The sequence below is a fragment of the Macaca mulatta genome, chromosome 4, assembly GCF_049350105.2.
Source record: "Macaca mulatta isolate MMU2019108-1 chromosome 4, T2T-MMU8v2.0, whole genome shotgun sequence".
In the NCBI taxonomy this organism is placed as follows: domain Eukaryota; kingdom Metazoa; phylum Chordata; class Mammalia; order Primates; family Cercopithecidae; genus Macaca; species Macaca mulatta.
The window spans coordinates 152,084,924-152,099,111 of record NC_133409.1 but is presented as its reverse complement, the minus strand read 5'-3'; positions in this window follow the sequence as shown (position 1 = coordinate 152,099,111).

Sequence of the window (14,188 nt, the reverse complement as noted above, 5' to 3'; positions counted from 1 at the left end):
CCACTTTACAGAGAGCTGACTGGTCTGTTTTGACAGAGTGCTGATTGGTGTATTTACAAACCCTGAGCTAGACGCAGAGTGCTGATTGGTGCGTTTATGATCCCTTAGCTAGACATAAAAGTTCCCCCAAGTCCTCACCAGAGTCAGGAACCTAGCTGGCCTCATTTAGTGGATACCGCAGAGTGGTCGGGGCCAGAGCTGCCGGCTTAATCCCGCGCCGTGCACTTGCGTTTCTCAGGTCCTGGATGGTTGACCGGACCTAGCGCCGTGGAGCAGGGGGCGGCGCTCATCGAGGAGGCTCGGGCCGCGCAGGAGCCCACCGCAGGGAGGGGTGGGGGGGGTTCGGGGACGGTGGGCTGCAGGTCCCGAGCCCTGCCCCGCGGGGAGGCAGCTGAGGCTCGGCGAGAACTCCAGCGCAGCGCCAGTGGGCCGGCACTGCTGGGGGACCCGGCGCATCCTCTGTAGCTGCTGACCGGGGTGGTGAGCCGCTCACTGCCCTGGGCCGGCAGGGCTGGCCTGCCTCTCTGAGTGCGGGGCCTGCCCAGCCGTTTACCCGCGCCCGCCGGAACTCGCGCTGGCCTAGAAGTGCGCCGCGCGCAGCCCCGGTGCCAGCCCGCGCCTGTCCTTCCATGCTTCCCCGCAAGCAGAGGGAGGCAGCTCCAGTCTCGGCCAGCCCAGAGAGGGGCTGTGGCGAGTTGAAAGGATCCTCGAGCGCCGCCAGAGTGGACGCTGAGGCTGAGGAGGCGCCGAGAGGAAGGGCTGTGAGCACGTTGCCACCTCTCACACTCTGCTCTATCCCAGGCACTGTTCTGGAGACTGCCTTGCACATCCTGTTCTTTTCCTCCTCCCTGCGTCTCTGTGAGCTTGTTCATTTTAAACGGCCCAAATTATTACTGCAAGAGGCAACTTCCAGACTCATATGGCTACCTTGGCTCTGAAAACCAGTCCTTTGTTTTCAGATGTTTTTCAATAATATCTTCACTTGGATGTCATGTCATATTGAACATGACATTCATGTGTTCATCTGGCAAACATTTTTGAGCATCTACTCTGCTAGTTTTGAAGATACATTAGTGAACAAAGCAGCAACAGCCCCTGCTTTCAAGAAGCTCAAAGTTCACTAGGAAAGGCAGAGATCACACAAAGAAGGCATATAATAAAAGAGAGGCACAGGTGTGCAAAATGCTGTCAGGCCCCTCCTCGTCTTCCCACCATCAAGTCTAAAAAGCTGCCGTCATCAGCATCGATTCTCCCCCACTAACATCGGAGTGTTGGTGCACCGTGGCTCTGGCTCCCACATCCCACCCCTCCTGCCTTCTTCATGGGCTTTTTCCCCTTCCAGTTTTTACTTCTTCCTCTACAGGGTCCTTCCCATCACCAGCCAAATAAGCCCTAAGCGGTATGCACAGGAAGCACCCAGAGGAGAGTATTTTTAAAAAGTAGATTCCCAAAGGCCTGGCACCGTGGCTCACGCCTATGATCCTAGCACTTTGGGAGGCATAGGTGGGCGGATCACGAGGTCAGGAGTTTGAGACCAGCCTGGACAACATAGCGAACCCTGTATCTACTAAAAATACAAAAATTAACCAGGCGTGGTGGAGCACACCTGTAATCCCAGCTACTCGGGAGGCTAAGGCAGGAGAATCACTTGAACCTGGGAGGCAGAGGTTGCAGTGAGCTGAGATCGTGCCACTGCACCCCAGCCTGATTGACAGAGTGAGACGCTGTCTCAAAAAAATAAATAGATAAATAAAATGGAGAGGTCCATTGGATGCAGTGGTTCAGGCCTGTAATCCCAGCACGTTTGGAACACAAGGTGAGAGGATTGCCCAAAGCTAGGAGTCAGAGACCTGCCTGGGCAACATCACTAGACACTGTCTCTATAAAAAAATAAAAAAAATTATCAAGTTCCTCAGGCACTCCTGATGTGGTCCAGGGACACACTTTGGAAAGCTCTGCTCTGCTGGAGGCCATCTTAACAGACCCCCACCCACATGTTTTCAGCCCTGCCCCCATCAGCTCCCCTTCATCACCAAGACTCTTGAAATAATCCCCTACAAACACTATCTTCATGTCCTTATCACATACTCTCTGTGTGTATGTATTTTTTCTGCAAGTTTTACCAGAGCAATCCATGTATAGAGTCCAATAATTCCATAGACTTATTGCAAAAACTAGCAAGGATGCACGCTCCCCCTTTTCATGTCCGATTCCTGTTCTTCAGAGGAAACGACTTTTAAGTTTTAGCTTTTTATCCCAGTATTTGCATGTACAGATTTAAACATCGTGTCCATATTGTATTGCAATTCATAGATTTTTAAAAATGAGACCTTAAATTGCATCTTTTATTGAGCTAAAGAATATTGTAAGGCTCAAAATAGCTTCTTGTCCCAATTTCACCTCTGAAAGGACTTACTAATTTAAATATATGTACTATGAACTGAACAGTGTCCCCACTAAATACATTTAAGTCTTTTTTCTACTTTTTTTTGAGACAGGGGCTTTCTCTGTCATCTAAGCTGGAGTGTAGTGGCGCAATCATAGCTCACTGCAGCCTTGATCTCCCAGGCTCAAGCGATCCTCTCATCTCAGCACTCACCCCTCCCAGAGGTTGCCACCATGTCCAGCTAATTTTTTTTGTTTTAAATTTTAGTAGAGACCATGTCTCACTATGTTGCCCAGGCTGGTCTTGAACCCCTGAGATCAAGTGATCCTCCTGCCTTGGCTTCCCAAAGTGCTGGGATTATAGGCATGAGCCACAGTGCCCAGCTCATATGTTGAAGTCTTAATCATCAATGTGACTATATCTGAAGATAGGGTCTTTAGGAAGTAATTCAAGTTAATGGGGTCAAAAGAGTGGTGCCCTAATTCAATGGAACTGTGGTCTTATCAAAGGAGAAAGAGAGTTCTTTCTGTCTTCACTATGTGAGGACACAGCAAGAAGGCAGTCATCTGCAATCCAGAAAGGAGCCCTGACAAGGAACTGAGTTGTCCAGTACCTTAATCTTGGACTTCACAGCCTCTAGAACTGTGAGAAAACAAATTACCATTGTTTAAGACACACAGTCTGTGGTATTTGCTATAGCAGTCCAAGCTGACTAAGACAGTATCCAAGATCATGGAGGGATACATTTTCTTTTCAAAACAAAACTAAATTCTTTTTAGTTCTAATTTTTAAAAATCAGTAAACTTAATTTTAGCAGTAATCATAAAATAAATTGCAAAGGAAATTTTGTAAGTTACATGACCCAAGAGAAAAGAATATCCATACCTATTGTTTCATTTGTTTAAAACATAATTTATCTAGAATTTGGCTCATAAGTTTTAAAATAAACTGTATGAAAACTTGACAGTGCATTTACTGTTAACTCCTGCGTATGTTTTAGGAAAGCTCTTATGGAAAGAAAAAAAATGTTTTCCAGGTAGCAGACACAGATAGGTTATTTGGAGAACTGATAACTAAAAATTAGAGTCTTTTTTTTTTTTTTTTTTTTTTTTTTGAGACTGAGTCTTGTTCTGTTGCCCAGGCTGGAGTGCAGTGGCGTGATCTTGGCTCACTGTAACCTCTGCCTCCTGGGTTCAGGCAATTCTTCTGCCTCAGCCTCCTGAGTAGCTGGGATTACAGGCACACACCACCACGCCTGGCTAATTTTTTGTATTTTTAGTAGAGACGGGGTTTTACCATGTTGGCCAGGCTGGTCTTGAACTTCTGACCTCAGGTGATCCACCCACTTCAGCCTCCCAAAGTGCTGGGATTACAGATATGAGCCACCATTCCCCACCTTAGAGTCTTTATTAGCATTCAAAACCATGGATGCAATGAAGTGTGGAGTACTCTTAAACAAGCTCCACGTCCATGAAATGCCATGTCAGAATTTTTCCTTTCCTTTTTGCATAGCAAAATACTTGCACAATCCCAAATATTTGTCTTCCTGAGCAACAGCCACAAAGTTGATGCCACCAGACTTGGCCAGGGTAGCTGCTGATTTTCCCTTCTTCCTCCTCCTCTTCTCCTCCTCCTTTTTCTTCTGATTCTTCTTTCTCTTCCTCTTCTCTCTCCCTGCTCTGCTTTCTCCTCCTCCTTCTTCTTATTTTCTTAATCATGATAAAATATACACAACATACAATACACCATTTTAACCATTTATAAGAGTAAAGTTTAGTATCATTAAGTACATTCATGTGGTTGTACAATCATCCCTGGTGATTTATTCCTGATTCTGTGTCCCAGAACTACTGAACTCACACTGAGTTTAGCATAATCATTGCCCATGTACTTGAAAAGTGGAGAGTTAATAAAAAAGAAAAAAAAAAAAAGAAAAAAAAAAAAAGAAAAGTGGAGAGTTGCTGACCTCTGATGCGTAGCTTGGTCTTGCTGGGCAAACCCTTCTGGAAGCTGTTCTAGAACAGCTCAGCCGCCACTTCCATGGACTCCCGCTGTGCTGGAGCTCTCCTGACGCAGCTTTCCCAGCCACACAGTCATTGCTATGTAGAGGAACTAATACTTGAGCGGCTGTTTTCTTACAGTTGGATAACTCTGTTTCCTTATAAATATTTTTATTTCTAAATAGAGAGTGCTGTCCCATCAATCCTGCATCCTTATACTAGCACTCCTGAGGCTTTTCCTAACAATTCAGCCGCGTGTTGAGGCATTCCACATTTTTAAATGCATTGCTGTTTGTTGGTATAATTGTACAGCCTTTTCTGGGTCTACATTTTCTCTGAGCTTTCCAGCTTGCTCCAATGCCTCTGAGGTTGCTGTGTCAGGGCTGCTGTTTTTTAGATCCATCATAGGCTGGTGGTTTCTGTATTTCCTTCAACACTGTACCAACTAGGTTGGGTGTGGTGGCTCATGCCTGTAATCCCAGCACTTTGGGAGGCTGAGGTGGGCGGATCACCTGAGGTCAGGAGTTCAAGACCAGTCTGGCTAACATGGTGAAACTCCATCTCTACTAAAAATATAAAAATTAGCCTGGCGTGGTGACGTGTGCCTGTAGCCCCAGCTACTCAGGAGGCTGAGGCAGGAGAATCACTCAAACCCAGGAGGTGGAGGCTGCAGTGAGCCAAGATTGCACCACTGTACTCCAGCCTGGGCAACAAGAATAAAACTCCATTTCAAAAAAAAAAAAACCAAGAAAACATTGTGGCAACTTGCTTGGAAACGCTGCTTTTCCATACTGAGAAGGGCACTGTCACAATACGGCTTCCACTTTAAAAAACCAGTCTACAGGTATTTCTTTGCTTCAGGCCTCTCATTTCTCTTTTGGTCCTGCACATGGTCCTGCATGGAGGACGGGAGAGACTTTTCCTTTTGGCCCCTGAAAGAGTCCCAGTCAGCTATGCATAGGTTTTTCATTTTGGACATCATCCGTTTACTTATTCATGGTTTGTCGCGGAAGCTCTGTATCCACTTTTCAGTCACTGTGTCCCATGCCTGGCACATCATGTGGTTCATAGAAAGTTCTTCAGGAATATGTTTGAATAAATGATTGAGGAGGCCTGGATGCAGAGAGTGTATATTAGAGAGAAACCAAGACTAATCCCCCAGGTTCTTCTCTAATCCCTTCCCAGTGCTACCACTTGATCTAGTACTTTATACTAGAAAAGTAAGTAAATGAAAGTAAGAAAGACAGGAAGGAAGGAAGGAAGAAAGAAAGAAAGGAAGAAGGAAGGAAGGAAAGAAGGTAGGAAGGAAGAGAAAGAAAGAAGAAAAGAAAAAGAAGGAAGGAAAGAAAGAAAGAAAGAAAGAAAGAAAGAAAGAAAGAAAGAAAGAAAGAAAGAGAAAGTGAAAGGAAAGAAAAAAAAAAATCTTCTCAAGGACTTTTCCCCCTAGTATTTCCTTGTGTCTCTTTACAAACTACTTAACTCATCAACTCATCAACCTTGACCACCTGAAAAGGCTGGACAAAATCTGGCCTCCTGTGAATTTTACACCCCGGAGCCCTGGGATGGTGCGTGAGAACCTGCAGGCTCTCCTCAGGCAGGGATCATGTGCTGAACGTCCCAAAGAGTGATGGGGGGCTTGCACCAGAGTGTCTCTGCTCAAGCTGCCCTCCTATGACCTCCTTGTCACTTCCACCCAGACAAGGGGATTCTTCTGATCAGTCCAGATGACCTGGATGAAGTTTTCTTTCTTTCTTTTTTTTTTTTTTTTTGAGATGGAGTTTTGCTCTTGTTGCCCAGGCTGGAGTGCAATGGCGTGATCTTGGCTCACTGCAACCTCTGCCTCCCAGGTTCAAGCGATTCTCCTGCCTCAGCCTCCTAAGTAGCTGGGATTACAGGCATGCACCACCACACTTGGCTAATTTTGTATTTTTAGTAGAGACGGGGTTTCTCCATGTTGGTCAGGCTGGTCTCGAACTCCCAAACTCAGGTGATCTGCCCGCCTCGGCCTCCCAAAGTGTTGGGATTACAGGTGTGAGTCACTGTGCCAGGCCCTGGATGAGGTTTTCAAACAACACACTTTCCCCTAATCTGATGAGACCCAATTGTCCTTAGTGTTATGACACACACAGAGATAATGTGGAGCCTCCTTAACATAGATTAGGTTTCATTTCACCCAGGCAAGTACAGTGCCAAAAAACGTTGTGGCAGAAAGGACAAAGTGCCAAGCAGATTGATCAAATGACTCATCCACTACAGAAGCATAGCTGAATCAGCAACCGGGCCCTTAGCTGCCAGAGAAAACTGCAAATGCTGCACCTCTAAAATACATGATTCCAAATAAAAGATAACGACACCAGTAGTTCTGCTGATTTAAAGGAAGCAAGAAAGAGATATGCAGGATGCTCCTAATTAAATATCAAAAATATAAAGGTAGGTGTCATATTTGACTAAAAATTGACATTTTTCAGGAAGGACTATACCCCCAGGGCCCACCATAGCCTTTGAGACCGTGGTGGAGTCTGTGTCCACAATGGGTTCAACCACAGGCTCTGACAGTACCTCGACCTCTGAGATCATCACCACCTCCACCGTGGACTCTGTGACCTCCATAGGCTCAGAAGCCACCACAACTATTGTTGCAGCCTCTGAGGTTACCACACCCTCCACCACAGCATCTGTGCCACTGTGGCCTCTACTACCAGCTCTGAGAGCAGCACAGCCTCTGGCACAGCCTCTAAGATCGTCACGTCATCTACAATGTCTGTGTCAGCCACAGCCTCCAGCACAGCCTCTGAGATCACCATGAGCTCTGCAACCATCCCAGTCTCCTCCACAGCTTATGAGACCATCAGGCTCTCCACTGCAGTGTCTGAGCCAGTGACAGCTTCTATCCCAGCCCTTGAGTCCACCCTGGACTTCACCACGGTCTCTGACACCACCACATCTTCACAGTAACATCTGTGCCCACCACAGTTTCTACCTCAGGCTCTAAGAACACAACAGCCTGTGAGGCCACCATGTCTGAAACTACCATTGCTGCCATCACAGCCTCTGAGGACACCACAGTCTCCACTCAAACCTCCATGATAACTGCAGAGTCTGTGCCCCACACAGCCACCAAAACACCTACTGACACCACCACAGCATCTGTGTCCACCACAGTCCCTAAGAACAACACACCATCCGTGATAACATCTACCCCTCCACAGCTCCCAACACAGCCTCTAACACCATGACCACAGCCTCCGAGACCACCATGACCTCTACAATAACATCTCTGCCCACCACAGTCTTCACCACAGCCTCTAAAATCACTGCAGGCTCTGAGACCCCCACAGCCTCCCCCCACCGCAGACTCTGAGACCGCTACAATCTCCATAAAAGCCTCTGGGACAACTGTAGAGTCTGTGCCCTCTATAGCCACTCCAACACCTGCTGAGACCACCACAGCATCTGTGCCCACCACAACTTCTACCACAGGCTCCGAGAACACCAGACGCTACACAGTATCATCTGTGCCCACCACAGCCTTCGCTACAGCCTCTGAAAGCAGCACAGACTCTGAGACCACCACAGCCTCCACCTCTGCCACTGAAGCGACTACAGCCATGACCACAGGCTCTGAGACCGCTATGGTCTCCACCAAGCTCCTGTGACAACCACACAGTCTGGATTTTCCACAGTCACCATAATGCCTGCTGAGACCACTACAGCGTCTGTGTCCACCACAGCCTCCACCACACTCTATCAGAACACCACAGACTCCGTGACCAAGTCTGTGCCCACCATGGACTCTACCATAGCCTCCAAGAGCACCACTCTCTCCAAGATAACATCTGTGCCTACTGCAGTCTTTATCAAAGCCCCTGAAACCGCCACAGGCTCTGAGATCACTCTGGCTTCCATCACAGCCTCAGGAACCACTGCAGTCTGTGACCACATTGGCCTCTAGCAAAGATTCTGAGATTCCCACAGCCTGAATGATAACCTCTGTGCCTACCATAGCTCCCACCTCAGCCTCTGAAACTACTGAGGCCTTCTCCACAGCCTCTGACATCACCATATCCTCTTTCAAAATATTTGTGTCTACCACATCCTAGCCTCCACTATGGCCTTTGAGGCCATGTCAGCCTCTGAGACCCCCGCTACCTCCACAATAGTGTCTGTGCCCACAACAACCTCCCCAATAACCTCTGAGAACACTGCAGGATTTTTGTCCATGATGGGCTATGAGACCACCACAGCCTCCACTACAAGATCTGAGACCACCACAGCCACTGAAACCTCTACGGCTTCCCTCACAGATTCTGAGACCCCTACTGCCTGCATAATAGTATCTGTGCCCACAGCGGCCTCCTCCACAGACTCTGAGACCACACAGATCCCCTTGAATGAATAGGAGGCTGGGTCCCCTTGAGGAAGGACCCCACTACATTACCAACAATTTATGCAGTGGATCTTTCCCCCATCCTTCCCCAAGAAGACCTCTGGCCTTTTACCAGGGTAACTGTGTATTGGGGAAAGGGAAATGATTAGACATTTTGAGGACTACTGGACACTGGCTCTGAGCCGACGTTGATTCCAGAAGACCCAAAATGTCATTGTGGCCCTCCAGTTAAAGTATGGGCTTATGAGGCCGGGTGTGGTGGCTCATACGTGTAATCCCAGCATTTTGGAAGGCCAAGGTGGGTAGCTCACAAGGTCAGGAGTTCAAGACCAGCCTGGCCTACATAGTGAAACCCTCTCTCTACTAAAAATAGAAAAATTAGCTAGGTATCGCGGTGTGTGCCTATAGTCCCAGCTACTTGGGAGGCTGAGGCAGGAGAATCACTTGAACCCGGGAGGTGGAGCTTATAGTGAGCTGAGATCGTGCCACTGCACTCCAGTCCGGGCAACAGAGCGAGACTCTGTCTCAAAAAAACACAAAAAACAAAAAACAAAACAAAACAAAACAAAAAACAGTAGGGCTTATGGGGGTCAGGTAATTAATGGAGTTTTAGCCGAGGTCTGACTTACAGTCGGTCCAATGGGTCCCTGGACTCATCCTGTGATCATTTCCCCAGTGCCAGAATGCATAATTGGCATATACTTGGCAGCCGGCGGAAGCCCCACATTGGCTCCATGACTGGTAGGGTGAGGGTTACTATGATGGGAAAGGCCAAATGGAAGCCATTACAGCAGCCTCTACCTAGAAAAATAGTAAAATAATAATAATAATAATCACATCCCTGGAGGGACTGTGGAGATTAGTGCCACCATCAGGGACTTGGAAGACACCGGGGTGGTGATTCCCACCATATCCCCGTTCAGTTCTCCCATTTGGCCTATGCAGAAGACAGATGAATCTTGGAGAATGACAGCAGATTATCGTAAGCTTAACCAAGTGGTGACTCCAATTGCATCTGCTGTACCAGATGTTGTTTCATTGCTTGAGCAAATTAACTCATCTCCTGCTACCTGGTATGCAGTCATTGACTTGGCAAATGCCTTTTTCTCCATTCCTGTCCATAGGGCCACCAGAAGTAACTTGCCTTCAGTTGGCAAGGCCAGCAATACACCTTGACTGTCCTACCTCAGCGGTATATCAATTCTCCAGCTTTGTGTCATAGTCTTATTCAGAGAGAGCTTGATCACTTTTCGCTTCTGCAAGATATCATACTGGTCCATTACGTTGAAGATATTATACTGATTGGGTCCAGTGAGCAAGAAGTAGCAAACACACTGGACTTCTTGGTGAGATATTTGTGTGCCAGAGGATGGGAAATAAATCTGACTAAAATTCAGGGATCTTCTACCTCAGTAAAATTTCTAGGGGTCCAGTGGTGTGGGACCTGTTGAGATATCCCTTCTAAGGTGAAGAAGTTGCTACATTTGGCCCCTCCTACAACCAAGAAAGAAGCACAACGCCTAGTGGGCTTACTGGGATTTTGGAGGCAACACATTCCACATTTGGGTGTGTCACTCCAGCTCATTTATTGAGTCACCCGAAAGGCTGACAGTTTTGAGTGGGATCCAGAACAGGAGAAGGCTCTGCAACATGTCCAGGCTGCTATGCAAGCTGCTCTGCCACTTGGGCCATATGACCCAGCAGATCCAATGGTGCTTGAGGTGTCAGTGGCAGATAGGGATGCTGTTTGGAGCCTTTGGCAGGCCCCCATAAGTGAATCACAGCAGAGGCCTCTAGGATTTTGGAACAAGGCCCTGCCATCTTCTGCAGATGACTACTCTCCTTTTGAGAGACAGCTGTTGGCCTATTACTAGGCTTTGGTGGAAACTGAATATTTGACTATGGGTCATCAAGTCACCATGTGACCTGAACTACCTATCATGAACTGGTGTTTTCTGATCCATCTGGCTATAAAGTGGGTTGGCTTACGGCAGCATTCTATCATCAAATGGAAGTGGTATACACATGATTGGGCTCGAACAGGTGCTGAAGGCACAAGTAAGTTACATGAGGAAGTGGCTCAAATGTCCATGGTCTCCACTGCTGCCACCCTGCTTTCTCTTCCCCAGCCTGTACCGATGACCTCATGGGGAGTTCCCTATGATCAGCTGACAGAGGAAGAGAAGACTAGGGCCTGGTTCACAGATGGTTCTGCACGATATGGAGGCACCACCCGGAAGTGAACAGTTGCAGCACTACAGCCCCTCTCTAGGACATCCCTGAAGGACAGCGGTGGAGGGAAATATTTTCAGTGGGCAGAACTTCAAGCAGTGCACTTGGTTCTGCACTTTGCATAGAAGGAGAATGGTCAGATGTGTGATTATATACTGATGCATAATCAGTAGGGGATTTGACTGGATGGTCAGGGACTTAGAAGAAGCACGATTGGAAAATTGGTGACAAAGAAATTTGGGAAAGAGGTATATGGATGGACCTCTCTGAGTGGTCAAAAACTGCGAAGATATTTGTATCTCATGTGAGTGCTCACCAACGGATGACCTCGGCAGAGGAGAATTTTAATAACCAAGTTGGTAGGATGACCCATTCTGTGGATACCATTCAGTCTCTTTCCCCAGCCAACCTTGTCATCGCCCAGTGGGCCCATGAACTAAGTGGCCATGGTGTCAGGGATGGAGGTTATGTATGGGATCAGCAACATGGACTTCCATTCACCAAGGCTGACCTGGCTATCGCCACCGCTGAATGCCCAATTTGCCAGCAGCAGAGACCAACACTGAGCTCCCAATATGGCACCATTCCTCAGGGTGATCAGTCAGCTGATTACTGGCTGGACCTCTTTTATCATGGAAAGGGCAGAGGTTTGTCCTCTCTGGAATAGACACTTACTCCGGATATGGGTTTGCCTATCCTGCATGCAATGTTTCTGCCAAGACTACCATCTGTGGACTCACAGAATGCCTTATCCACCATCATGGTATTCCACACAGCATTGCCTCTGACCAAGGCACTCACTTTATAGCTAAAGAAGTGTGGCAGTGGGCTCATGTTCATGGAATTTACTGGTCTGACTGTGTTCCCCATTATCCTAAAGCAGCTGGATTGATAGAACGGTGGAATGGCCTTTTGAAGTCACAATTAAAACATCAACTAGGTGACAATACTTTGCAGGGCTGGGGCAAAATTCTCTAGAAGGCTGTTTATGCTCTGAATCAGTGTCCAATGTATGGTACTGTTTCTCCCATAGCCAGCATTCATGGGTCCAGGAATCAAGGGGTGGAAGTGGAAGTGGCACCACTCACCATAACCCCTAGTGATCCACTAGCAAAATTTTTGCTTCCTGTTCCTGAGACATTACATTCTGCTGGCCTAGAGGTCTTAGTTCCAGAGGGAGGAATGCTGCCACCAGGAGACACAACAACGATTCCATTAAACTGGAAGTTAAAATTGTCACCTGGACACTTTGGGCTCCTTCTACCTTTATGTCAATAGGCTAAGAAGGGAGTTACAGTGTTGGCTGTCGTGATTGACGCAGACTATTCTGAAGAAATCAGTCTACTACTCCACAACGAAGGTAAGGAAATGTATGCATGGAATACTTGAGATCCTTTAGGGCATCTCTTAGCATTATCATGCTGTGTGATTAAGGTCAATGGGAAGCTACAACAGCCCAATCCAGGCAGGACTACAAATGACCAGGACTACAAATGACCCAGACCTTTCAGGAATGAAAGTTTGGGTCACTCCACCAGGAAAAAACCATGACCTGCTGAGATGCTTGCTAAAGGCAAAGGGAATACAGAATGGGTTGTAGAAGAAGGTAGCCATCTATACCAGCTACGACCAAGTGACCAGCTGCAGAAAAAGCACTGTAACTGTCATGAGTATTTCCTCCTCCTTTTGTTAAAAACACGTTTCTACATGTATACACTTGTACTAAGAAAATATCTTCATTTCATTTCCTTTCTCCTTCATTATGTGGCATAAGATTTATTGACTTCACATCAGCATTTAAGTATTGTTAACTTTACGTATATGGGTTGAGGATTGGTGCATTTCCGGTTGTATGCAGGATAGCTGTATTATATTAGGTGTACTTATGACCTTATTATTGTCTTTATTTGAAGATTCTGTATGATCTCAGGAGATGCGCATGGGTTCAAGTTGACAAGCAGTGGACTTGTGATTGTTAATACTGAGTGTCAACTTGATTGGATTGAAGGATACAAAGTATTGATCCTGGGTGTGTCTGTGAGGGTGTTACCAAAGGAGATTAACTCGGACTGGCTCTCCTTGCTCCTCAGCCTGCAAACAGCCTATTGTGGGGCCTTGTGATCGTGTGAGTTAATATTTAATAAACTCCCCTTTATATATAGTCCGTCAGTTCTGTTGCTGTAGAGGACCCTGACTAATACACCCCTCTTCCAACACTGGAGATTACAATTTGACATGAGACTTGGACAGGGACACAAATCCAAATCATATCGCCTTGCTCCGGTCTAAGACCAAAAAATTGTGTTCGTTCTCTGGCACTTGCCATCAGCAAGCTGGTTGCATCTGATTCTATCCTCTTTGTTCTGAGCACACTCACCTCTATTCTGGTGACTGGTGCTGTTTGTGCCTATTTTAACCACTTCTGACCTAGGCACACCCATCGCTACCTAAGCTGCCACCACCGCCTCTGCTGTGTTGATTCTCGCTCGCACCTGTCTGAGCCCCCCCCTCCTGTCCCTGTGAGCAGCTTCTCCACTTGGGTCAGATCCTCCCACATCTGCCCAGGAACACTCACCCCACCTTTGCTGGCCACCACAGTGTGGTAGATGATGTCACCTCTGTCCCAGCCATGGCCACTGGCATGCCCATGAGTGAATCCAATTCTGTCATCTCCTCCTCCAGCTCCCTCCTTACGCCCAGTGATCACAGTCACAAGAGAAGCAGGGCCTGCCGCTTTGGTTATCAGCCTGCCCTCTTCTATTTGGGTGGCCGCTTCTGAAGTCAAATAGATCTTCCACTTCCGTACCCATGACGGTCACGTTTCCTCAACTTTCTGCTTCCTCTATCACCAATCCTGCCAGGCGACACATTCTACCTCCTCCTCTGTATGACACCCACCTCTATTGTGAGGACACAGCCACAGGGGAATGGCTTTCTAGCATCTCTCCTCCCCCACCACCCCTCTCCTGAGCTACTCTCACCATAGGCATGTTAGATTCACCCCCTCTGCTCTAAGCGCTCCCACTCCCCTTTAATTATCTCTGCTATGAATGCATCGTGTTGTGTGAACCCTGGAACCAGTCCTACCGCCCCCAGCTCTGTCACCATGGCCCCTGGAATGGTCTCCATGGCTTCTGCTGCAGTTGTCTTGTGACTGGAATAGTCTCAAACACCTCTGACCTG